At 40.8% G+C, this 25,518-nt stretch overlaps 9 non-coding genes across 9 annotated transcripts; all 9 read right to left on the minus strand.

Annotated features, from left to right (window-relative positions):
• Positions 1-929: 929 nt before the first annotated feature.
• trnat-ugu (transfer RNA threonine (anticodon UGU)) lies at positions 930-1,003 on the minus strand. Its single transcript has one exon. It is a non-coding gene; the product is annotated as a tRNA-Thr (tRNA).
• Positions 1,004-2,578: 1,575 nt separating this feature from the next.
• Positions 2,579-2,652, minus strand: trnat-ugu (transfer RNA threonine (anticodon UGU)). The gene has a single exon. It is a non-coding gene; the product is annotated as a tRNA-Thr (tRNA).
• A 1,576-nt stretch (positions 2,653-4,228) lies between these two features.
• On the minus strand, positions 4,229-4,302 carry trnat-ugu (transfer RNA threonine (anticodon UGU)). The gene has a single exon. It is a non-coding gene; the product is annotated as a tRNA-Thr (tRNA).
• A 1,588-nt stretch (positions 4,303-5,890) lies between these two features.
• trnat-ugu (transfer RNA threonine (anticodon UGU)) lies at positions 5,891-5,964 on the minus strand. The gene has a single exon. It is a non-coding gene; the product is annotated as a tRNA-Thr (tRNA).
• Positions 5,965-6,417: 453 nt separating this feature from the next.
• trnak-uuu (transfer RNA lysine (anticodon UUU)) lies at positions 6,418-6,490 on the minus strand. Its single transcript has one exon. It is a non-coding gene; the product is annotated as a tRNA-Lys (tRNA).
• A 1,048-nt stretch (positions 6,491-7,538) lies between these two features.
• trnat-ugu (transfer RNA threonine (anticodon UGU)) lies at positions 7,539-7,612 on the minus strand. The gene has a single exon. It is a non-coding gene; the product is annotated as a tRNA-Thr (tRNA).
• Positions 7,613-9,187: 1,575 nt separating this feature from the next.
• trnat-ugu (transfer RNA threonine (anticodon UGU)) lies at positions 9,188-9,261 on the minus strand. The gene has a single exon. It is a non-coding gene; the product is annotated as a tRNA-Thr (tRNA).
• Positions 9,262-11,382: 2,121 nt separating this feature from the next.
• Positions 11,383-11,455, minus strand: trnak-uuu (transfer RNA lysine (anticodon UUU)). The gene has a single exon. It is a non-coding gene; the product is annotated as a tRNA-Lys (tRNA).
• A 1,600-nt stretch (positions 11,456-13,055) lies between these two features.
• On the minus strand, positions 13,056-13,128 carry trnak-uuu (transfer RNA lysine (anticodon UUU)). Its single transcript has one exon. It is a non-coding gene; the product is annotated as a tRNA-Lys (tRNA).
• Positions 13,129-25,518: the final 12,390 nt, after the last annotated feature.

Genomic DNA, 25,518 nt, shown 5'->3' on the forward strand with positions numbered 1-25,518 from the left:
TTTGGTTTCCTTTCTCAAATTCTTCAACTTGGACTCGCATTTTACCAATGACTTGAGATGTGGCAACTGTTGATGCCCACGGACATGCACTGGGACTTCAAGACATTGAAGATTATGTTTAGTTCGCTGAGATGTGAGTGGGAAGCTGCAGAGATACAGGTTGTATTTTGAGAGAGGTAATAAAGCGTGTCATCTGTTGTTTGTTGTGGCAGAGTGTGAACGCATGTAAGCTCATCTAGTAAAGTAGCAAATTATGCAAATCGCAAATTTTCAGGGTGTAAATAGATCTGCAAATGCCACATCTTCATGGAAAACGCCCCATCCTTTATCCCGCCCAAATCGTTCTTGCTGACATGCAGCAACATATATCGTCCAATAAAAAGGCAAATTACTGCAGATGTGAAATCTGAAAAAAAACAGGAAATGATGGAAAATCTCAGTGGGTCTGGCAGCATCTGTGAAGAGAGAACCGAGCGAACGTTTCGAGGCTGCGTCACTCTTCATCAGAGTAAATCATTTAACCATTCAATCTTTGCTGACAGACATTCAACATGTTCCTACTGGATTTCCTGAGGTCAATCCTGTCGTGCATTCAAAGGAAAATACTGCACATGTTGTGAATGTGCATGAGAAACTAAAAATGATTGGATTAAAGCACATAACATTTGAGGATGTCTGTGGAGCCAAACACAAAGTTAATGTTTCAAATCCGTGTGATCCTTATTCAGAGCTGAAGCGAGGTTACATGCAATGGAGTAGATGAGGATAATGGAAGTTGCGTGAAAAATGGGAGATATGGAAATTTGACGTAAAACAGGGGAAGACAACCTTGAAGGTCAGTACCACAGAAATGTTGTCAACATTTTCTGTGTTCACCATTAAATGAGAAGCATTCTTCACAGGTGACATGCTTTGACCTGTATGTACAAAGGTACTGCTGAGATTTGAACTCAGGATCTCCTGTTTACAAGACAGGCGCTTTAACCATCTAAGCCACAGCACCAATCTGCCAGACAGTTTTGCAAGTGTAGATCAGATTTCAATTGTTTTGATTAAACATCAGTATTGTTGATTTCTCCTGCTGACTTTGAGAGTGCAAATTAAAATATTCATCGTCACTGGGCTTTTGAAACTGTAAAGATTGCAGTTATTTCTGAAAGTTATTAATTTAAAAGCAGTTCTGAAGGAAAGGAGCATACAAACAGGAAATATTTTGCGAATTGGTAAGTGATTAAACATGGCCAGAAAACTATAGTGGTATAATGCAGGACAAGACCAGGAGAGAGTTTAAACATCAACTGAAAATCTAGCAAAAATTCTTGAAAATTCTGGACGGCTGTTGCAATTTGGCAAACACGACGTTGTCATGGTTCTTCCACTTTCCATAAAGCATCCTGCATTCTTTATTTTTATTTCCGACCGTTCATTGGGAAGCAAACGCCTTGAGCCAAAATCAAAACCCTGACAGGGACCTGAACCCTAGATCATCAGATTAAAAGCCTGATGCGCTATCAACTGAGCTACCAGGGCCCAATGCAAAAATGTTCTCATAGCTCACTTCAAAGTCTCATATTGTATCTTTTGAATTTCCTTCACTGGTCATTCAGCCTCTCCAGCTCATTTCCCTCGCAAGCAGACTGGCAGCCTCCCTTTGGTTTCCTTTCTCAAATTCTTCAACTTGGACTCGCATTTTACCAATGACTTGAGATGTGGCAACTGTTGATGCCCACGGACATGCACTGGGACTTCAAGACATTGAAGATTATGTTTAGTTCGCTGAGATGTGAGTGGGAAGCTGCAGAGATACAGGTTGTATTTTGAGAGAGGGAATAAAGCGTGCCATCTGTTGTTTGTTGTGGCAGAGTGTGAACGCAAGTAAGCTCATCTAGAAAACTAACAAATTATGCAAATCGCAAATTTCAGGGTGTCAATAGATCTGTCAACACCACATCTTCATGGAAAATGCCCAACAATTTATCCCGCCCGAATCATTCTTGCTAACATGCAGCAACATATATCGTCCAATAAAAAAGCAAATTACTGCGGATGTGAAATCTGAATTAAAACAGGAAATGATGGAAATTCTCAGTGGGTCTGGCAGCATCTGTGAAGAGAGAACCGAGCTAACGTTTCGAAGTTGGGTCACTCTTCATCAGAGTAAATCATTTAATCATTCCATCTTTGCTGACAGACATTCAACATGTTCCTACTGGATTTCCTGAGGTCAATCCTGTCGTGCATTCAAAGGAAAATACTGCACATGTTGTGAATGTGCATGAGAAACTAAAAATGATTGGATTAAAGCACATAACATTTGAGGATGTCTGTGGAGCCAAACACAAAGTTAATGTTTCAAATCCGTGTGATCCTTATTCAGAGCTGAAGCGAGGTTACATGCAATGGAGTAGATGAGGTTAATGGAAGTTGCGTGAAAAATGGGAGATATGGAAATTTGACGTAAAACAGGGGAAAGCAACCTTGAAGGTCAGTACCACAGAAATGTTGTCAACATTTTCTGTGTTCACCATTAAATGAGAAGCATTCTTCACAGGTTACATGCTTTGACCTGTATGTACAAAGGTACTGCTGAGATTTGAACTCAGGATCTCCTGTTTACAAGACAGGCGCTTTAACCATCTAAGCCACAGCACCAATCTGCCAGACGATTTTGCAAGTGTAGAACAGATTTCAATTGTTTTGATTAAACATCAGTATTGTTGATTTCTCCTGCTGACTTTGAGAGTGCAAATTAAAATATTCATTGTCACTGGGCTTTTGAAACTGTAAAGATTGCAGTTATTTCTGAAAGTTATTAATTTAAAAGCAGTTCTGCAGGAAAGGAGCATACAAACAGGAAATATTTTGCGAATTGGTAAGTGATTAAACATGGCCAGAAAACTATAGTGGTATAATGCAGGACAAGACCAGGAGAGAGTTTAAACATCAACTGAAAATGTAGCAAAAATTCTTGAAAATTCTGGACGGCTGTTGCAATTTGGCAAACACGACGTTGTCACGGTTCTTCCACTTTCCATAAAGCATCCTGCATTCTTTATTTTTATTTCCGACCGTTCATTGGGAAGCAAACGCCTTGAGCCAAAATCAAAGCCCTGACAGGGACTTGAACGCTGGACCATCAGATTAAAAGCCTGATGCTCTATCAACTGAGCTACCAGGGCCCAATGTAAAAATGTTCTCATAGCTCACTTCAAAGTCTCATATTGTATCTTTTAAATTTCCTTCACTGGTCATTCAGCCTCTCCAGCTCATTTCCCTCGCAAGCAGACTGGCAGCCTCCCTTTGGTTTCCTTTCTCAAATTCTTCAACTTGGACTCGCATTTTACCAATGACTTGAGATGTGGCAACTGTTGATGCCCACGGACATGCACTGGGACTTCAAGACATTGAAGATTATGTTTAGTTCGCTGAGATGTGAGTGGGAAGCTGCAGAGATACAGGTTGTATTTTGAGAGAGGTAATAAAGCGTGTCATCTGTTGTTTGTTGTGGCAGAGTGTGAACGCATGTAAGCTCATCTAGTAAAGTAGCAAATTATGCAAATCGCAAATTTTCAGGGTGTAAATAGATCTGCAAATGCCACATCTTCATGGAAAACGCCCCATCCTTTATCCCGCCCAAATCGTTCTTGCTGACATGCAGCAACATATATCGTCCAATAAAAAGGCAAATTACTGCAGATGTGAAATCTGAAAAAAAACAGGAAATGATGGAAAATCTCAGTGGGTCTGGCAGCATCTGTGAAGAGAGAACCGAGCGAACGTTTCGAGGCTGCGTCACTCTTCATCAGAGTAAATCATTTAACCATTCAATCTTTGCTGACAGACATTCAACATGTTCCTACTGGATTTCCTGAGGTCAATCCTGTCGTGCATTCAAAGGAAAATACTGCACATGTTGTGAATGTGCATGAGAAACTAAAAATGATTGGATTAAAGCACATAACATTTGAGGATGTCTGTGGAGCCAAACACAAAGTTAATGTTTCAAATCCGTGTGATCCTTATTCAGAGCTGAAGCGAGGTTACATGCAATGGAGTAGATGAGGATAATGGAAGTTGCGTGAAAAATGGGAGATATGGAAATTTGACGTAAAACAGGGGAAAACAACCTTGAAGGTCAGTACCACAGAAATGTTGTCAACATTTTCTGTGTTCACCATTAAATGAGAAGCATTCTTCACAGGTGACATGCTTTGACCTGTATGTACAAAGGTACTGCTGAGATTTGAACTCAGGATCTCCTGTTTACAAGACAGGCGCTTTAACCATCTAAGCCACAGCACCAATCTGCCAGACAGTTTTGCAAGTGTAGATCAGATTTCAATTGTTTTGATTAAACATCAGTATTGTTGATTTCTCCTGCTGACTTTGAGAGTGCAAATTAAAATATTCATCGTCACTGGGCTTTTGAAACTGTAAAGATTGCAGTTATTTCTGAAAGTTATTAATTTAAAAGCAGTTCTGAAGGAAAGGAGCATACAAACAGGAAATATTTTGCGAATTGGTAAGTGATTAAACATGGCCAGAAAACTATAGTGGTATAATGCAGGACAAGACCAGGAGAGAGTTTAAACATCAACTGAAAATCTAGCAAAAATTCCTGAAAATTCTGGACGGCTGTTGCAATTTGGCAAACACGACGTTGTCATGGTTCTTCCACTTTCCATAAAGCATCCTGCATTCTTTATTTTTATTTCCGACCGTTCATTGGGAAGCAAACGCCTTGAGCCAAAATCAAAACCCTGACAGGGACCTGAACCCTAGATCATCAGATTAAAAGCCTGATGCGCTATCAACTGAGCTACCAGGGCCCAATGCAAAAATGTTCTCATAGCTCACTTCAAAGTCTCATATTGTATCTTTTGAATTTCCTTCACTGGTCATTCAGCCTCTCCAGCTCATTTCCCTCGCAAGCAGACTGGCAGCCTCCCTTTGGTTTCCTTTCTCAAATTCTTCAACTTGGACTCGCATTTTACCAATGACTTGAGATGTGGCAACTGTTGATGCCCACGGACATGCACTGGGACTTCAAGACATTGAAGATTATGTTTAGTTCGCTGAGATGTGAGTGGGAAGCTGCAGAGATACAGGTTGTATTTTGAGAGAGGGAATAAAGCGTGCCATCTGTTGTTTGTTGTGGCAGAGTGTGAACGCAAGTAAGCTCATCTAGAAAACTAACAAATTATGCAAATCGCAAATTTCAGGGTGTCAATAGATCTGTCAACACCACATCTTCATGGAAAATGCCCAACAATTTATCCCGCCCGAATCATTCTTGCTAACATGCAGCAACATATATCGTCCAATAAAAAAGCAAATTACTGCGGATGTGAAATCTGAATTAAAACAGGAAATGATGGAAATTCTCAGTGGGTCTGGCAGCATCTGTGAAGAGAGAACCGAGCTAACGTTTCGAAGTTGGGTCACTCTTCATCAGAGTAAATCATTTAATCATTCCATCTTTGCTCACAGACATCGCTGACAAACATTCAAAATGTTCCTACTGGATTTCCTGAGGTCAATCCTGTCGTGCATTCAAAGGAAAATACTGCACATATTGTGAATCTGCATGAGAAACTAAAAATGCTTGGGTGAAAGCTCATAAAATTTGAGGATGTCTGTGGAGCCAAACACAAAGTTAATGTTTCAAATCTGTGTGATCCTTATTCAGAGCTGAAGCGAGGTTACATGCAATGGAGTAGATGAGGAAAATGGAAGTTGCGTGAAAAATGGGAGATATGGAAGTTTGACATAAAACAGGGGAAAGCAATCTTGAAGGTCAGTACCACAGAAATGTTGTCAACATTTTCTGTGTTTACCATTGAATGAGGAGGATTCTTCACAGGCTACCTGCTTTGACCTGAATGTATAAAGGTACTGCTGAGATTTGAATTCAGGATCTCCTGTTTACAAGACAGGCGCTTTAACCATCTAAGCCACAGCACCAATCTGCAAGACAGGCTTGCAAGTGTGGAACAGATTTCAATTGCTTCGATTAAACATCAGTATTGTTGATTTCTCCTGCTGACTTTGAGAGTGCAAATTAAAATATTCATCGGCACTGGGCTTTTGAAACTGTAAAAATTGCAGTTATTCTGAAAGTTATTAATTTAAAAGCAGTTCTGCAAGAAAGAAGTATACAAACAGGAAATATTTTGCGAATTGGTAAGTGATTAAACATGGCCAGAAAACTATAGTGATATCATGCAGGACAAGTCCAGGAGAGAGTTTAAACATCAACTGAAAATCTAGCAAAAATTCTTGAAAATTCTGGACGGCTGTTGCAATTTGGCAAACACGACGTTGTCACGGTTCTTCCACTTTCCATCAAGCATCCTGCATTCTTTATTTTTATTTCCGACCGTTCATTGGGAAGCAAACGCCTTGAGCCAAAATCAAAGCCCTGACAGGGACTTGAACCCTGGACCCTCAGATTAAAAGTCTAATGCTCTACCGACTGAGCTACCAAGGCCCATTCTGAAAATGTTCTCACAGCTCACTTCAAAGTCTCATATTGTATCTTTTGAATTTCCTTCACTGGTCATTCAGCCTCTCCAGCTCATTTCCCTCGCAAGCAGACTGGCAGCCTCCCTTCGGTTTCCTTTCTCAAATTCTTCAACTTGGACTCGCATTTTACCAATGACCTGTGATGTGACAACTGTTGTTACCCAGGGACATGCACTGGGACTTCAAGACATTGAAGATTTTGTTTAGTTCGCTGAGATGTGAGTGGGAAGCTGCAGAGATACAGGTTGTATTTTGAGAGAGGTAATAAAGCGTGTCATCTGTTGTTTGTTGTGGCAGAGTGTGAACTCAAGTAAGCTCATCTAGTAATGTAGCAAATTATGCAAATCGCAAATTTTCAGGGTGTAAATAGATCTGCAAATGCCACATCTTCATGGAAAACGCCCCATCCTTTATCCCGCCCAAATCGTTCTTGCTGACATGCAGCAACATATATCGTCCAATAAAAAGGCAAATTACTGCAGATGTGAAATCTGAAAAAAACAGGAAATGATGGAAAATCTCAGTGGGTCTGGCAGCATCTGTGAAGAGAGAACCGAGCGAACGTTTCGAGGCTGCGTCACTCTTCATCAGAGTAAATCATTTAACCATTCAATCTTTGCTGACAGACATTCAACATGTTCCTACTGGATTTCCTGAGGTCAATCCTGTCGTGCATTCAAAGGAAAATACTGCACATGTTGTGAATGTGCATGAGAAACTAAAAATGATTGGATTAAAGCACATAACATTTGAGGATGTCTGTGGAGCCAAACACAAAGTTAATGTTTCAAATCCGTGTGATCCTTATTCAGAGCTGAAGCGAGGTTACATGCAATGGAGTAGATGAGGATAATGGAAGTTGCGTGAAAAATGGGAGATATGGAAATTTGACGTAAAACAGGGGAAAGCAACCTTGAAGGTCAGTACCACAGAAATGTTGTCAACATTTTCTGTGTTCACCATTAAATGAGAAGCATTCTTCACAGGTTACATGCTTTGACCTGTATGTACAAAGGTACTGCTGAGATTTGAACTCAGGATCTCCTGTTTACAAGACAGGCGCTTTAACCATCTAAGCCACAGCACCAATCTGCCAGACAATTTTGCAAGTGTAGAACAGATTTCAATTGTTTTGATTAAACATCAGTATTGTTGATTTCTCCTGCTGACTTTGAGAGTGCAAATTAAAATATTCATTGTCACTGGGCTTTTGAAACTGTAAAGATTGCAGTTATTTCTGAAAGTTATTAATTTAAAAGCAGTTCTGCAGGAAAGGAGCATACAAACAGGAAATATTTTGCGAATTGGTAAGTGATTAAACATGGCCAGAAAACTATAGTGGTATAATGCAGGACAAGACCAGGAGAGAGTTTAAACATCAACTGAAAATCTAGCAAAAATTCTTGAAAATTCTGGACGGCTGTTGCAATTTGGCAAACACGACGTTGTCATGGTTCTTCCACTTTCCATAAAGCATCCTGCATTCTTTATTTTTATTTCCGACCGTTCATTGGGAAGCAAACGCCTTGAGCCAAAATCAAAACCCTGACAGGGACCTGAACCCTGGACCATCAGATTAAAAGCCTGATGCTCTATCAACTGAGCTACCAGGGCCCAATGCAAAAATGTTCTCATAGCTCACTTCAAAGTCTCATATTGTATCTTTTGAATTTCCTTCACTGGTCATTCAGCCTCTCCAGCTCATTTCCCTCGCAAGCAGACCGGCAGCCTCCCTTCGGCTTTCTTTCTCAAATTCTTCAACTTGGACTCGCATTTTACCAATGACCTGTGATGTGACAACTGTTGTTACCCAGGGACATGCACTGGGACTTCAAGACATTGAAGATTTTGTTTAGTTCGCTGAGATGTGAGTGGGAAGCTGCAGAGATACAGGTTGTATTTTGAGAGAGGTAATAAAGCGTGTCATCTGTTGTTTGTTGTGGCAGAGTGTGAACTCAAGTAAGCTCATCTAGTAATGTAGCAAATTATGCAAATCGCAAATTTTCAGGGTGTAAATAGATCTGCAAATGCCACATCTTCATGGAAAACGCCCCATCCTTTATCCCGCCCAAATCGTTCTTGCTGACATGCAGCAACATATATCGTCCAATAAAAAGGCAAATTACTGCAGATGTGAAATCTGAAAAAAACAGGAAATGATGGAAAATCTCAGTGGGTCTGGCAGCATCTGTGAAGAGAGAACCGAGCGAACGTTTCGAGGCTGCGTCACTCTTCATCAGAGTAAATCATTTAACCATTCAATCTTTGCTGACAGACATTCAACATGTTCCTACTGGATTTCCTGAGGTCAATCCTGTCGTGCATTCAAAGGAAAATACTGCACATGTTGTGAATGTGCATGAGAAACTAAAAATGATTGGATTAAAGCACATAACATTTGAGGATGTCTGTGGAGCCAAACACAAAGTTAATGTTTCAAATCCGTGTGATCCTTATTCAGAGCTGAAGCGAGGTTACATGCAATGGAGTAGATGAGGATAATGGAAGTTGCGTGAAAAATGGGAGATATGGAAATTTGACGTAAAACAGGGGAAAGCAACCTTGAAGGTCAGTACCACAGAAAGGTTGTCAACATTTTCTGTGTTCACCATTAAATGAGAAGCATTCTTCACAGGTTACATGCTTTGACCTGTATGTACAAAGGTACTGCTGAGATTTGAACTCAGGATCTCCTGTTTACAAGACAGGCGCTTTAACCATCTAAGCCACAGCACCAATCTGCCAGACAATTTTGCAAGTGTAGAACAGATTTCAATTGTTTTGATTAAACATCAGTATTGTTGATTTCTCCTGCTGACTTTGAGAGTGCAAATTAAAATATTCATTGTCACTGGGCTTTTGAAACTGTAAAGATTGCAGTTATTTCTGAAAGTTATTAATTTAAAAGCAGTTCTGCAGGAAAGGAGCATACAAACAGGAAATATTTTGCGAATTGGTAAGTGACTAAACATGGCCAGAAAACTATAGTGGTATAATGCAGGACAAGACCAGGAGAGAGTTTAAACATCAACTGAAAATCTAGCAAAAATTCTTGAAAATTCTGGACGGCTGTTGCAATTTGGCAAACACGACGTTGTCATGGTTCTTCCACTTTCCATAAAGCATCCTGCATTCTTTATTTTTATTTCCGACCGTTCATTGGGAAGCAAACGCCTTGAGCCAAAATCAAAACCCTGACAGGGACCTGAACCCTGGACCATCAGATTAAAAGCCTGATGCTCTATCAACTGAGCTACCAGGGCCCAATGCAAAAATGTTCTCATAGCTCACTTCAAAGTCTCATATTGTATCTTTTGAATTTCCTTCACTGGTCATTCAGCCTCTCCAGCTCATTTCACTCGCAAGCAGACCGGCAGCCTCCCTTCGGCTTTCTTTCTCAAATTCTTCAACTTGGACTCGCATTTTACCAATGACCTGTGATGTGACAACTGTTGTTACCCAGGGACATGCACTGGGACTTCAAGACATTGAAGATTATGTTTAGTTCGCTGAGATATCAGTGGGAAGCTGCAGAGATACAGGTTGTATTTTGAGAGAGGTAATAAAGCGTGTCATCTGTTGTTTGTTGTGGCAGAGTCTGAATGCAAGTAAGCTCATCTCGTAAAGTAGCAAATTCTGCAAATCGCTAAGTTTCAGGGTGTAAATAGATCTGTCAATGCCACATCTTCATGGGAAACGCCCCATCCTTTATCCCGCCCAAATCGTTCTTGCTGACATGCAGCAACATATACCGTCCAATAAAAAGGCAAATTACTGCAGATGTGAAATCTTAAAAAAAACTGGAAATTATGGAAAATCTCAGTGGGTCTGGCAGCATCTGTGAAGAGAGAACCGAGCTAATGTTTCGAGGCAGGGTCATTCTTCATCAGAGTAAATCATTCAATCGTTCAATCTTTGCTCACAGACATCGCTGACAAACATTCAAAATGTTCCTACTGGATTTCCTGAGGTCAATCCTGTTGTGCATTCAAAGGACAATACTGCACATGTTGTGAATGTGCATGAGAAACTAAAAATGATTGGATTCAAGCTCATAAAATTTGAGGATGTCTGTGGAGCCAAACACAAAGTTAATGTTTCAAATCCGTGTGATCCTTATTCAGAGCTGAAGCGAGGTTACATGCAATGGAGTAGATGAGGAAAATGGAAGTTGCGTGAAAAATGGGAGATATGGAAGTTTGAATCAAGTTTGACATAAAACAAGGGAAAGCAATCTTGAAGGTCAGTACCACAGAAATGTTGTCAACATTTTCTGTGTTCACCATTAAATGAGGAGAATTCTTCACAGGCTACATGCTTTGACCTGAATGTATAAAGGTACTGCTGAGATTTAACTCAGGATCTACTGTTTACAAGACAGGCACTTTAACCATCTAAGCCACAACACCAATCTGCAAGACAGGCTTGCAAGTGCGGAACAGATTTCAATTGTTTTGATTAAACATCAGTATTGTTGATTTCTCCTGCTGACTTTGAGAGTGCAAATTAAAATATTCATCGGCACTGGGTTTTGAAACTGTAAAGTTTGCAGTTATTTCTGAAAGTTATTAATTTAAAAGCACTTCTGCAAGAAAGAAGTATACAAACAGGAAATATTTTGCGAATTGGTAAGTGATTAAACATGGCCAGAAAACTATAGTGATATCATGCAGGACAAGTCCAGGAGAGAGTTTAAACATCAACTGAAAATCTAGCAACAATTCTTGAAAATTCTGGACGGCTGTTGCAATTTGGCAAACACGACGTTGTCACGGTTCTTCCACTTTCCTTGAAGCATCCTGCATTCTTTATCTTTCATTTCCTACCGTTCATTGGGAAGCCTTGAGCCAAAATCGAAACCCTGACAGTGACTTGAACCCTGGACCCTCAGATTAAAAGTCTGATGCTCTACCGACTGAGCTACCAAGGCCCATTCCAAAAACTTTGTCACAGCTCACTTCAAAGTCTCATATTGTATCTTTTGAATTTCCTTCACTGGTCATTCAGCCTCTCCAGCTCATTTCCCTCGCAAGCAGACCGGCAGCCTCCCTTCGGCTTTCTTTCTCAAATTCTTCAACTTGGACTCGCATTTTACCAGTGACCTGTGATGTGACAACTGTTGTTACCCAGGGACAAGCACTGGGACTTCAAGACATTGATGATTACGTTTAGTTCACTGAGATATCAGTGGGAAGCTGCAGAGATACGGATTGTATTTTTAGAGAGGTAATAAAGCATGTCATCTGTTGTTTGTTGTGGCAGAGAGTGAACGCAAGTAAGATCATCTAGTAAAGTAGCAAATTATGCAAATCGCAAAGTTTCAGGGTGCAAATAGATCTGTCAACGCCACATCTTCAGAGAAAACAACCCATCCTTTATGCCGCCCAAATCGTTCTTGCTGACATGCAGCAACATATATCGTCCAATAAAAAGGCAAATTACTGCAGTTATGAAATTTGAAAAAAAACAGGAAATTATGGAAAATCTCAGGGGGTCTGGCAGCATCTGTGAAGAGAGAACCGAGCTAACGTTTCGAGGCTGCGTCACTCTTCATCAGAGTAAATCATTTAATCATTCAATCTTTGCTCACAGACATCGCTGACAGACATTCAAAATGTTCCTACTGAATTTCCTGAGGTCAATCCTGTCGTGCATTCAAAGGAAAATACTGCACATGTTGTGACTCTGCATGAGAAACTAAAAATGATTAGATTAAAGTTCATAAAATTTGAGGATGTCTGTGGAGCCAGACACAAAGTTAATGTTTCAAATCCGTGTGACCCTTATTCAGAGCTGAAGCGAGGTTACATGCAATGGAGTAGATGAGGAAAATGGAAGTTGCGTGAAAAGTGGGAGATATGGAAGTTTGAATCAAGTTTGACATAAATCAAGAAAAAGCAATCTTGAAGGACAGCACGACAGAAATGTTGTCAACATTTTCTGCGTTTACCATTAAAGGACAAGCATTTTTCACAGGCTACATGCTTTGACCTGAAAGTGTAAACATATTGTTGTGATTTGATCTCAGGATCACCTGTTTACAAGACAGGCACTTTAACCATCTAAGCCACAGCACCAACCTACATGACATGTTTGCAAGTGTAGAACAGATTTCAATTGTTTTGATTAAACATCAGTATTGTTGATTTCTCCTGCTGACTTTGAGAGTGCAAACTAAAATATTCATCGGCACTGGGCTTTTGAAACTGTAAAAATTGCAGTTATTTCTGAAAGTTATTAATTTAAAAGCAGTTCTGCAGGAAAGAAGTATACAAACAGGAAATATTTTGTGAATTGGGAAGTGATTAAACATGGCCAGAAAACTACAGTGGTATAATGCAGGACAAGACCAGGAGAGTTTTTACATTCACTGAAAATCTAGCAAAAATTCTTGAAAATTCAGGACGGCTCTTGCAATTTGACAAACACGACGTTGTCACGGTTCTTCCACTTTCCATAAAGCATCCTGCATTCTTTATTTTTTATTTCTGACCATTCATTGGGAAGCAAACACCTTGAGCCAAAATCAAAGCCCTGACAGGGACTTGAATCCTGGACTCTCAGATTAAAAGTCTGATGCTCTACCGACTGAGCTACCAGGGCCCATTTCAACAATGCTGTCATAGCTCACATCAAAGTCTCATATTGTATCTTTTGAACTTCCTTCACTGGTAATTCAGCCTCTCCAGCTCATTTCCCTCGCAAATGTTGAATCCCAAATTTCTTTATCCGTCAGTCTGGCCTCAATAAAAATCGAGATGGATTTGCAGGTATAACATTAGTTATTTTATTCAGCTTGCAAACTACCTAGTCCACAGTGATACAGATAACATGTTGCTCTCTGCTGCGCGGGAACTAAGTGAATGTCCCAGACAAAGAGATCAGTACTGATACATTCAAATGGCATCAAGTTTCACATACTCGACACCCATAGGTCATCCTATGTCCCTCCTGACTTGTTTGATCTATTCTGATTGTCTCACTTCCAATCCCTTTCTCCGGCCCCTATCAATTCAACATCACTCTCATAGACACACCTCTTCCTGCTTTTTTCCATGCGGTCTAAAATCCTTTGTCTCTACTTGCCAGAATCAAAGTGGCTTATTTCTACATTACATTAACTAATATCTCTAAAGTAACTATTTTATATCACATTCGTCATTCCCTCCTTTTATCATTCCATGATAACCGAACTATCCAATCCATAGCTACGGTTCCTCATCTAAAAAGACCTGTCGCTGCATTTCCAATTCCTGTCTTAGCCCCCCTTCATCTGCTTCACCCTCATGGATTTTAACAGTTAAATTTCTTGGGGCGGTGATCTGATCCAGTGCACCCCGCATTCTACCCATCACACATTTAAGGATGGCCAGGCCCACAAAGATGCAGCCGATAGCTACCACTCGATACATGGCCATATTTATCAACCAGTCCTTCCAACCTCCAAATCCCCAGTTACCCCAAGAGCCAGGATCCTGCATCCCGTCCAAGTGATCCCGTATGCGATCCATAAATTTAGTGATGTTAGCGGTCAAGTCTTGAACTCCTACGATACACTTGCCCTGCACTATGGCGCATACCCCACCCTCACGGGCCAGAAGATAGTCAAGAGCATACCGGTTCTGCATTGCAAACAACCGTAGCTGAGACAACTCCTTGGTTATTGCCCCGAGGGCTCCCAAGGTTTCATTTCCCAAGATGGTAAGGCCGCAAATAAAATAATTCCGATCACTGACAGCCAAGGAACCCCCCACACCTCCCAGTGTCAATACGCCCAGAATGCCCCACCCGGCTGAGTGGCCCCGGTTGGGTGCAAGAACCTGAGGTTTTTTCCAGTTCTCGCAAAATTCAGCAGAGACTGCCCGGCGTGCTAACTGATTATGCAGGTTCCACGCCGAAGGGCAGGGGACTGTGGTAGGGACTAGAGTCCCTATAGCAATTCGGCGGGGAAATGGGGGTGACAAAACATTGGTCGCTGTACCATTAAATAAAAAGTAGTATCCTTGCTCCGTGTGCAGGCTAGCATCACAATCAGCATAACGGTTGCGTAAGGACCCTCCAGTAGCCCAGTTTATCCAACTTTGAAATGCCCATTCGGGCCGCCTAGCAATGCGGAAAGCCCTAGTCCCAACAGTGATATGAGAGACATTCACCCAGCCACAAAGGAGCTGGAGGCCGGCGTTCAATGGAACGCAAGTGGTGTTGTAACAAACGCATTGGCCAGACGCCTGGGTGATATGGCAACTCCTGTCCGCACAGGTGGGAAACAGACATGTTATATTTGTGTCCACCTCTACCAGCAAACAGCCGTATCCTTCACTGCTGAAGCAATTCTCGTACGACCGGGAATCCCTATTGGGAGTGAAGTGGCTAGGTATGTACGCCCTCCACCGTCGCAGCCTATCGTACTGTGAATGGGAATTATCCCGAGGAAGGGGAAGGCAAATAGCCGGTGGTGCTGAATCCGGATCGTAAGGAAGAGTGACTTGCTCGGGCAGTGGTTCGGAATGCTGACAATGGACCACCGTTTGGGTAGTGCCCCAAAGCGTGAAACAGAAAATAACCTAGACACCGCTGCGGGGTTTGGGTAGCAGACAACCCGTCCCTGGCCATACAAGCTGTGGTAAATCTGGTAGAAGAGATTCATACTACCCGGGTTTTCCTCAGTTTGGCCTTTAATTAACTTAAGTGTATCTCCCGGTAACCTACGTTCTAGCTGTACTTCCCTTTTCATGCGCCCCGTCCTCTCTCTAGTCCCTTTCACTTTCTCATAGACTCTTCCTACGCTCTCCTGACGGCCTGATTTTACCTTTATTGCACCACTCTTAACACATCCAAAATCGAATTTACATGTATTCCAAAAACAAGGCAATGTCCATATAATGTTCCCTTCCCATCCCCGGGACCGGTGCAACTGCTTCATGACTCCTGCATTCTCCTTAACTTTGATGACCTTCCATGAGCCGATACCATGTCCTCGTATATGGGGGCAGCGAAGAACATCACCATTGCAGAGGTGATGTAACCTTGTAGATTGGTTGGGGCTACACAGATACATAATATTCCCCTTTTCCATGTCCATCGCCAATAACACGCCAAGCGAAGTGAGGCCAAATATCATACAGACGATGCGTAGCCACTCCATCATGCTCCACACCTGTAAAATAGCACTGGAGAAGGGAGGCAGTTTAGTATCCGACCTTTTACAGTAGTGGAGATGGACTCAATTTACAGTGATGTAGGTGGACCCAAGCACTTCGCCCCTCCACTTTAACTGCTGTGGGGGTGGTAAGGAGAACTTGGAAGGGCCTGTCCCATCGCGGCTCCGATCCCTTCCTAGTCCAGTTTTTGACCATGACATAACTACCGGGCTGGACTGAAAGTGAGCTAGGTACTGGGGGCGATGGCTTGTGAGCCGGTGGACCTGGCCATGGAGTTCCTTGAGCACTTGCGTGAGGGCTAGAACATAGGTGGTCATCTCTTCAGTCATCTGATGAAACTGAACCAGTCTGGGAACCTGCAGGCTCCAGGGAGTTCTAAGAGGCCTGCCATAAAGAATCTCAGCGGGAGAGAGCTGGGACGGTCCTGCAGGTGTAACCCGCAGCTGGAAGAGGGCAACGGGGAGCAACTTAAGCCATGTCAGTCCCGTGTCTGCTCTTAATTTAGCCAATTTAGTTTTGAGGGTCTGATTGTGTCTCTCAACCAACCCGGCCGCCTGCGGTCTATAAGCACAGTGTAACTGCTGGCGTATGCCCAACTGTGAGCAAAACTCCTTGTTAATTTGTCCAATTAAATGAGGCCCATTATCAGAACTTAACTGAGCTGGTATACCGTACCGGGGAATGAATTCCCTCATCAAGACTTTAACCACAGTAGCAACTTTATTATCGATAGTCGGATACGCCTCGACCCATCTGCTGAACACATCCACAATGACCAAAACATATTTATAACATTGACACCTTTCCAACTCAATGTAATCCATTTGGAGGTCTCAAAGGGACCACTGGGCAACGGGGTTTGCCCCATCCCACAAGAGATACCTTTTCCGGTGTTATATTGCTGACAAATCAAACACCGATTACTGATACTTTGGGCCAACCCCTGCATTTTAGGGTGCCACCAAGTGTCCAGCAACAAATCACTAGTCCCTCGAGCCCCACAATGAGTTGCAAAGTGTACACATTCAATGACCCATAAAGCCAGCACATCAGACATATAAGTCTGATGTGCAGGCGTGGTCCATAAAGAGGAAACAGAATCATATGTACAACCTAACCGTTTCCACATTTGTTTATCACTCTCAGGAGCGTCTTCCTGTAATCTTATGACGTCTTGGATGGTTGGCATTGACTTGTCAGAAGCAGACATATTTATAGTAGATCGTTTAGTCTGACTTAACATCTTAGGCATCTTAACATCTGAAGGAATCTTTAATTTATAGGATCTTAACCTGTCGAACCACACCAAGTTTGGGGGAAGCTTAGTTGATGAATCAAGTCCTGGCGCAATACGACAAGTTATAAGATTTGTACTATTTGTAGACTGTGTTAAGTTGTTCGATTCCTTGTATTATTCGACTGTGTATAGTTGAAGGAATTTATATCATCTCTGCTATTCGGTTATCAGTAGCACTTTGCGAATACTGGAACTCAGCAGAAATTTGCAGTATAAACTCCTCAGGTGCCAAAAAGAATTGTTTTGTTTGTAGTCGCTTGATTACAATTTGAAAGTCATTTAAAAGGCAATTCGTAGACAATTCGAAGCTTTCAGAGAATTACAGACATTATCTTTCTTTGCTTAGGCAGACAGCTCGAAAGTAACTTTTTAAAGGTCAAAGTCTGGCAATGAAACATGAAGAGAGGGAGAGAGCTAATCTTCAGCTAAACTCAAACTCAAAGTCAAAAGTGGACTAACATCACTGACACAGACGGTTAGACTGACAGAACGCCCAAAAGACATCTCTAAAATGGAGACTATAAAGGACAAAACTGACTAAACTAAACACTAAAACCAAACCTAACCAAAAATGGCCGGGAGAAACTTTTCAGTTATACACTTTCATATCTGTCTTAAGTCGTCTAATTACACCCCAATATAATCCTAATTGGTTTGGGTTAGACTCAAACACATTTGATTTGATGGCAAGCCGTCCATCTTCAATGTGCAACATCAGCTTTTCTGACCTAACTGTTATCGGCATTGTGAACAATGGTGCTGTGTATTCAGTCCCTGTCCTTGACAATTAGCACAAGCAGTGTCAAATTATCTTGCTGTTTTAATGTCACACTGTCTTTGAAAATATGCATTTGCCAGAACAACGGACTTCAGTAAAAGTGAATTATGCTGTATAAATGGGTATTAAAACTGGGGCTCAACATTTATGCTTAAACAGCTATCTTTTACCTATACTAGTTGTATTCGAAATACCTGGCTTCTACAGTCGGCCCTTTGATAAATCGAAAAATTGAGATATATCAGAAAAGATTAAAATACATCATTAATGCGATAGGATAGGTAAAAGCGCAAAGAATCATTGTAGTTTTAAACAATAAAATTGACACTTAAAATACAACAGGCATTTCAAAATAATTATTATAATTAATAGATTAATCAAATTTGACCCTACTGATTCAGTATTAATAAATTATACAATGTTAATAATACAGTCAAAATAATTATTATAATTAATGAATTAATCAAATTTGATCTTACTGATTCAGTATTAATAAATGATACAATATGTTAATCATAGTCAAATAGTTGATTGATCAGTAATATTTCAATAATAGTATTTCAGCTCAAGTTCATCAATTACGGGTACTGTTGGGTTAGTTTGAATCATTCTGATAGTTGGTCCCCTGCGTTTAGCGAATAGGTTTTTTATGCACTTAGCACATTGGTATGTTATGTAAATGGTGAATACAGCTACACAGGAGAATAAGATTATTCTTATTGTGGACATTCCAGTGGGTCCAAGCCACCCACAAATTTTATCCCAGAGAGAGATAAATTGGGGTGGATCAAGTTTTTTGATTTCGTTTTGGATATGTAATGCCAAATCTTTAACTTCTTTCGAGTTATCGGGAATGAAAGTGCAACATTCTGCACCAATCAGGGCGCAGGTGCCACCTTTTTCAGCTAGCACATAGTCAAGTGCCATTCGATTTTGTAATACCACGGTTCAAATTGCTCGCATTTCGTCAGAAATTTTATCTAGGGCAGTGGCGGTGTAATCTGCTACGTTTTGTATGATGGTTGTTATTTTATTCAATTTATTCTCCATCCTCATTTCCTGATAGAAAGGAATCATTCTATCAAAAATTGCATCTTTTAAGAAAATGGAACGTTTGTTCCTTCGAGCAACTGCTTCTGAAGCATGAGGAAGATTAATCACATGACGAATGGCCGGTACAATATATCCTAAATAGCAAGATCCTGACCAGGATGTTGGGAGCCTGGGATATGCTTTATTACCACAAATAAAATAAGTTCCATTATAAGCAGAATATAAGTAAATATTTTCTAAGAACCATCGGTCTTCGAATGTTTTATTATTTTTGAGATTAGGTATGCCTGTTATCTTTGAGGACAGCAGAACTCTTTGTAAGAGATCGTTTGTACATTTATAAGCTGTGTTAACATCTACATAATTAGTACAAATACTATTACCCATTTGTATCCCTTTAGGGTTCTTACTCATGAAGCAAATTGATCCGTTTTGTTTACCATTAGTTGGGAGGTTGAGATGTTGAGGCTTTTGGTTAGGGTTATATTTAAGTTGGTGCCATCCTAAAAAGGTATTTAGTGGATAACCTGCAGATTTCCATAGTTTAATATATTTTTGGATGCGAACCTGGAACCTTCCTTTTTCACATGAATATGCTCCAGAACGGATCACCACAGAGTGAGGGACACTTTGACAGATGTACCATTCTGCCGTTTCTGAAGCATTAAAGGGAATAGTTAGAAAGGGAATACCCTCCCCTGAGTTAGTAGGGGTTGCAATGCATACCCAACAATTGGAAATATTAAAGTTTTTAGCATATATCGTAGATGTGTAAAGGAATGTGTTCTTATTCAGTTCTGATACAACGTTCACAAAGCCAATCACAGAACTGAAAATTAAAATTGCGGCAAACATTTTACTTGTATGCGCGCTTCACGTGTGATGCGTGAATCCAACTTTTCTTTCCTTTTAACTTCACAGCGGATTGGGTGGTGAGAAGGATTACGAAAGGACCTTCCCACTTTGATCCTAAGGGTTCCTTTTGCAGCTTTTTAACGTACACTTCTTCACCAGGCACCAGGTCGTGCCCACCTTCTGGAGGATCTCCCCAAGCAGCTAACACCTGTTGAGAAGCAGAGCTAACTGCATTTGTTAGATCTTGACAGTAAGACAACAAAGTATCACTCATTAAATGACAGTCTGCTTTCCGCAAGTCAATAGTTCCTGGCAGAGACATTGGTCTGCCTGTGATGATTTCAAAAGGACTCAGGCCTGTTGTTCTGTTTGGTGTAGCTCTAATACTGCATAACACTATTGGCAAAGCTTGGACCCAATTCATGCCTTCCTGGCTGTATTTAGACAGTCTTTCTTTCAAAGTTCGATTCATATGTTCCACTTGTCCCGATGATTGTGGATGTAAGGACAGTGTAAATTCCAGTCAATGTTTAGTAGTTTACAGACTTCCTTACAAACAGCACCTGTGAAGTGGGATCCATTGTCTGAGTCAATGCTAGCTGGAACTCCCCATCTAGGGATAAAGTCTTTGCATAGCACTTTGGCTGTATGGGCAGCTGTCCCTCTTCTAGCTGGAGCAGCTTCCACCCATCTGGAGAATTTATCCACTATTACAAGGACGTCATTGTACTTTTGACATTTAGGAAGGCTGATGTAATCTACCTGTATATCCTGGAATGGACCTGCAGGAGCAGGAGCTCTTAATTGAGGCATTGATGTTATGGGTCCCAAGTTATTCTTTTGACAGGTTACACAGCGGTTTGCTACCAATTGTGCATGTTTTTTGAATCCTTTACCACACCAACTTCTATGGAATCGATCCATCATTTGTTGAGGTGATATGTGTCCCCATGAATGAATTTGTTGAGCTAAAAAAGGCATTAGCGATTGTGGTGCAATTGGTTTACAAGTTTGAACTTCTCTCCAAATGTCATCATCATCACCTGGTTGAATACCTGATTCTAACCATGTCCATTTTTCTTCCTTTGTACAATCATTCTGCATTTCACGTAAATCATGTAATAAGGTAGTTACTCCCAATTTGTAAATGTGACTGGATTCTGATGCCACTGAGAGGCACAAAGGGAGGCAGCTTCCCTTGCTGCTTGGTCAGCAAGAGCATTTCCTCTTGCTTCCATAGAGTCCCCATGAGTATGGGCTTTGCATTTTAGAACTGATACTTCTTTTGGTAAAACCATAGCTTCTAGAAGATTTTGTACTTCCTGTCCATTTCGGATAGGTGTACCTGCCGTTGTGAAAAATCCTCTTTTTCTCCACAGATGGCCAAAATCATGTGCTACTCCAAAACCATATCTGGAGTCAGTATAGATGTTAGCAGTTTTATCTCTTGCCACATGACATGCTTCTGTTAGTGCCTTTAATTCGGCCTGCTGAGCTGATGTACCTGGGGGCAAGCTTCCTTCAGCTAATACTTCGTATGGGCTTGTGACTGCCCACCCAGCTTTTCTGATACCCTTGTCAATAAAAGAGGAACCATCAGTGAATAGGATTAAATATGGGTTCTGTAGTGGCTCTTCTTCTACTAAGCGTACTTCTTCCATTTCCTCTATTATTTTCACACAGTCATGCCCTTCTCCCTCCCCTCCCTTTTGTTCCTCGGGAAGCGGGAGCAAGGATGATGGGTTTATAGGACTAGCTTTGTGAAAATATAGGTTGGGAGCTTCCAGTACTGCTGTCCACCTCGTCCATCTAGCTGATGTAACTTGTGACACTCTGTTCATGGATAGTAGAGAATGGACTGAGTGTGGACATTTAATGGTTAATTTTTGGTCTAGAACAAGGCCTGATGTCATCATTACAGCTCGACATGTGGCTTCCATGGCTCGTAAACAACTGCCAAATGCCAGTGCCTCATTGTCAAGTTTAAGGGAATAGTACCCAACTGGTCTTAACTGATCACCATGTTCTTGAGCTAGAAATGCAGTCATGTAACCATCTCTTTCATGAACAAACATGGTAAAAGGTTTTACGTTGTTTGGAATACCTAAGGCTGGTGCCGAACACAAGACCTTTTTCAAATTCAGAAATGATTGTTTTTGTTCTGAATTGAGTTTAACTTGATCTTTTGATTTTCTGTTTCCTTTTAAAAGATCATTTAATGGCTGACATAACTGAGTATAAGAATCAATCCAATTTCTGTTAAAATTACAGAGGCCCAAGAAAGATCTGACTTCCTGTACAGTTGAGGGTTCTTTAGCTGCTTTGATGGCAATTGTTCTGTTCTGAGTAAGTTCCCTTTTGCCTTTGGAAATTTTCTGACCCAAGTAAACAACTTCTTCCTGGGCAATTTGTGCTTTGGCAAAGCTCGCTTTGTGACCATTTGTACTGAGGTGGTTCAAGACCACCCGTAAGTCTTTGTCATGATCATCTTTATTGATGGAGGCTATTAGAACATCATCTACATACTGAATAATGGTGGAAGGCAGATCAGGCAGTTGCCTGAGATGATTCTGCAGAGCCATGTGGTAAACAGTTGGGCTATTATGAAAACCTTGCGGTAGTCTAGTCCATGTGTGCTGTTGCTGATTGACTGTAAAAGCAAACCATGGTTGTACATGTTTCGCCAGTGGTACTGACCAGAAGCCATTTGCCATGTCAATAACTGAAAACCATTGAAGGTCAGGAGTTAAAGAGTTAAAGATTGTAGATGGATCTGCCACTAAAGGAGCTTTTCTGACAATGAATTGATTTGCCTTTCTATAGTCAATAGTGAGGCGCCATGTGCCATTAGCCTTTTTTACAGGCCATACAGGGCTGTTTGATGAACTGTGAATGCGCATTAAAATACCCCTCTCTTCAAGTTGTTTTATTATAGGTAGAATGCCTTGAATTGAAGTTTTATTAATAGGGTATTGTTTGGCACAAGGTGGAGCGGATCCCATAAAAGTGACTGGTTCCATTTTTAAAAGGCCACAATCATTTTTGTCAATTGCCCAAATTGGATGGCTTTGTATTTCATCTTTTTTGATGTGTCTAATGGACCAGGTGATTTTTCCATTATTGAAATTGAGTGAAGAATTTAGTTGTGATAAGATGTCCATACCTAGAAGTGCTTGTGTTACCGGACCTACCCATATTGATGTCATCAGTTGATGTGGTCCAAATTCTAAAAGCAGTGGTTTAGTCTTCCGAAGAGTGACCGAGCCTCCTCCTGCAGCAAAAGCTCCAATTGTTTCTACAGTTAGGGGAAAGAAAGCAGCACTCTGTTCAGTAACACAGGTAAGTTCAGCTCCAGTGTCGAATAAAAAATCGATATAAATGCCTCCCACTCTTAATGAAATATATAGTCCATCATTTTTTTGTTCCACAAGTGCATGTAGAGAGAAATGGAGAGAATCATCAAGAGTGGGTTCTAGTAGTTTTTTGAATTATCATACAGAGAACTTCTTTGAGCTGGAGGACAGCTGTTTAACATTTCATTCATAGCATTATCATCATCGTATAGATTCCTACGTGGGTACAGCTCGTCCCTACGTGGGTACGGTTCCTCCCTACGTGGGTACAGCTCGTCCCTACGTGGGTACGGTTCCTCCCTACGTGGGTACGGCTGGGAGGGTCTAGAATCCCTGTACGCAAGTCTGGGTGTGTCTTGTTGGAACGTAACCCTAGGTGCATCTTGTTTGTGTGAGTTACGTAATTGACCACGAGGTGGGTATGTATTGTAATTAATATTTTCTACTTCATTATCATCTCTTGAATCCATCCGTTGTTTTTGATAGCATTTTGCCATCCAGTGTCCTACTCTACCACAGAAAAGACATTGTTGTATTTCCTTACGTGATTTTAATGGAGCAAGGGTACATGTTTGCCCTGGCGCCGGTGGTGAAATTGTAGTTACTGCTGATATTCCTGCAGGTGCTGCAACAGCCGCCGCTGGAGCAGCAGGTAACATGGGCTGGATTTGAGCAATAGGCTGCATTTGAGCAGCTGCAGTGTTAAAAGTTGCCTGATTGTACAAACCACGATCTATCTGAATGCATCGGTCAACTATGTCTCGGTATGTGCCAGCTGTGGCCCAAGCTGGTAAAACCAAATTCAAGGCAGCAGAAATTCCAGGTTTAACACCGGCTATAAAAGCCGTTTTTAATGGACTTAAAGTGCTTGCATCCCATGTGTCATTTTCCTGGTCGAGTGTCATCCCTGAATATTCCATCCAAGTATGTAAAAATCTTTCCTCAAAATCCTGAATATCTTCATCATTTTTTTGAATGCAAGCTGTGATCTTAGACCAATTGGTCCTCGGGGGACGGAATTTTAATAGCCAATTCTTGACTGCTTGCCAACCAGCTTCTAAATTTTGCAAATCGTCTCCAAAGGGAACTTCTACTTCATTTTTAAGGGTTAAACTTATACGAGTACCTAGCATGATAGTCAGAATTTGTACTCCATCAAGTGGGTGGAGACTGTAAATGGCTTGTAATCTGTGAATTCCATCCCATGTGGTCATACCACCCTTTTTAGGGTGTGGAAGACCCTTGGACCATTCGTCAATTTTAGAAGGATCAATTTGTTCATGAACCCATTGGTGGTCAAATATGTTTCTAGTGATAGTTTCACCATCTTCTTCTATTTTTTTGCTTCCAACCCTAACCCGTTTGTGTTTTAAAGGGGCTAGTCGAATTGCTTTAGTATTTTGTATTGTAGGAACACTATCTTCGTCTGATTCATCCGACAGAGAAAATGATTTATGTTTAACAATTGATCTCGGCTGTGCAATTGCCGATTGTGCCACTAGGTGGGTGGCTTGGACTGCTTTCTGAGTTTGTTCAATCTTTTGTACAGAAAGCATGTTTGTCAAAGAATTGCAATGTTCAGTCACGCTGGTTATATTCCTTTCTAAAACACATCTTTCTTTCACTAACTTGCAATTTTCAAGTTCAATTCGCTCAGTTTTTAATTGCAATTGTCGGTATTTTGACTCCACTTCAAAGACTTGATTTTGGAATTCTGTTATTTGAAAAGATAACTGCTGGAGTTCAGAGGTTTTGTTTCGCAAATCTGTTTTAATTTCATCATAATGCTCAAGTTTGGATTTTGCATCTTGCAATTCTTCAACAACTGCAATTAGTTGCTTTTTAGTGGACCTATACTCATCATCGCTTCGCTCAGTAGTTAATTGCAACTGTTGGTATTTTGACTCCACTTTAAAAACTTGGATTTGAAATTGCTGGAGTTCAGAGGTTTTGTTTTGCAAATCTGTTCTAATTTCATCATAATGCTCAAGTTTGGATTTTGCAACTTGCAAATCTGTTTTAATTTCATCAGAATGCTCAAGTTTGGATTTTGCATCTTGCAAATCTGTTTCAAGTTTGGATTTTGCATCTTGCAATTCTGTTTTAATTTCATCATAATGCTCAAGTTTGGATTTTGCAACTTGCAATTATGTTTCAAGTTTGGATTTTGCATCTTGCAATCTATTTTAATTTCATCATAATGCTCAAGTTTGGACTTTGCATCTTGCAATTCTGTTTTAATTTCATCATAATGCTCAAGTTTGGATTTTGCAACTTGCAAACCTATTTTAATTTCATCAGAATGCTCAAGTTTGGATTTTGCATCTTGCAAATCTGTTTCAAGTTTGGATTTTGCATCTTGCAATTCTGTTTTAATTTCATCAGAATGCTCAAGTTTCAATTTTGCATCTTGCAATTCTGTTTCAAGTTTGGATTTTGCATCTTGCAAATCTGTTTTAATTTCATCAGAATGCTCAAGTTTGGATTTTGCAACTT

The sequence above is a fragment of the Scyliorhinus torazame genome, chromosome 4, assembly GCF_047496885.1.
Source record: "Scyliorhinus torazame isolate Kashiwa2021f chromosome 4, sScyTor2.1, whole genome shotgun sequence".
NCBI lineage: Eukaryota > Metazoa > Chordata > Chondrichthyes > Carcharhiniformes > Scyliorhinidae > Scyliorhinus > Scyliorhinus torazame.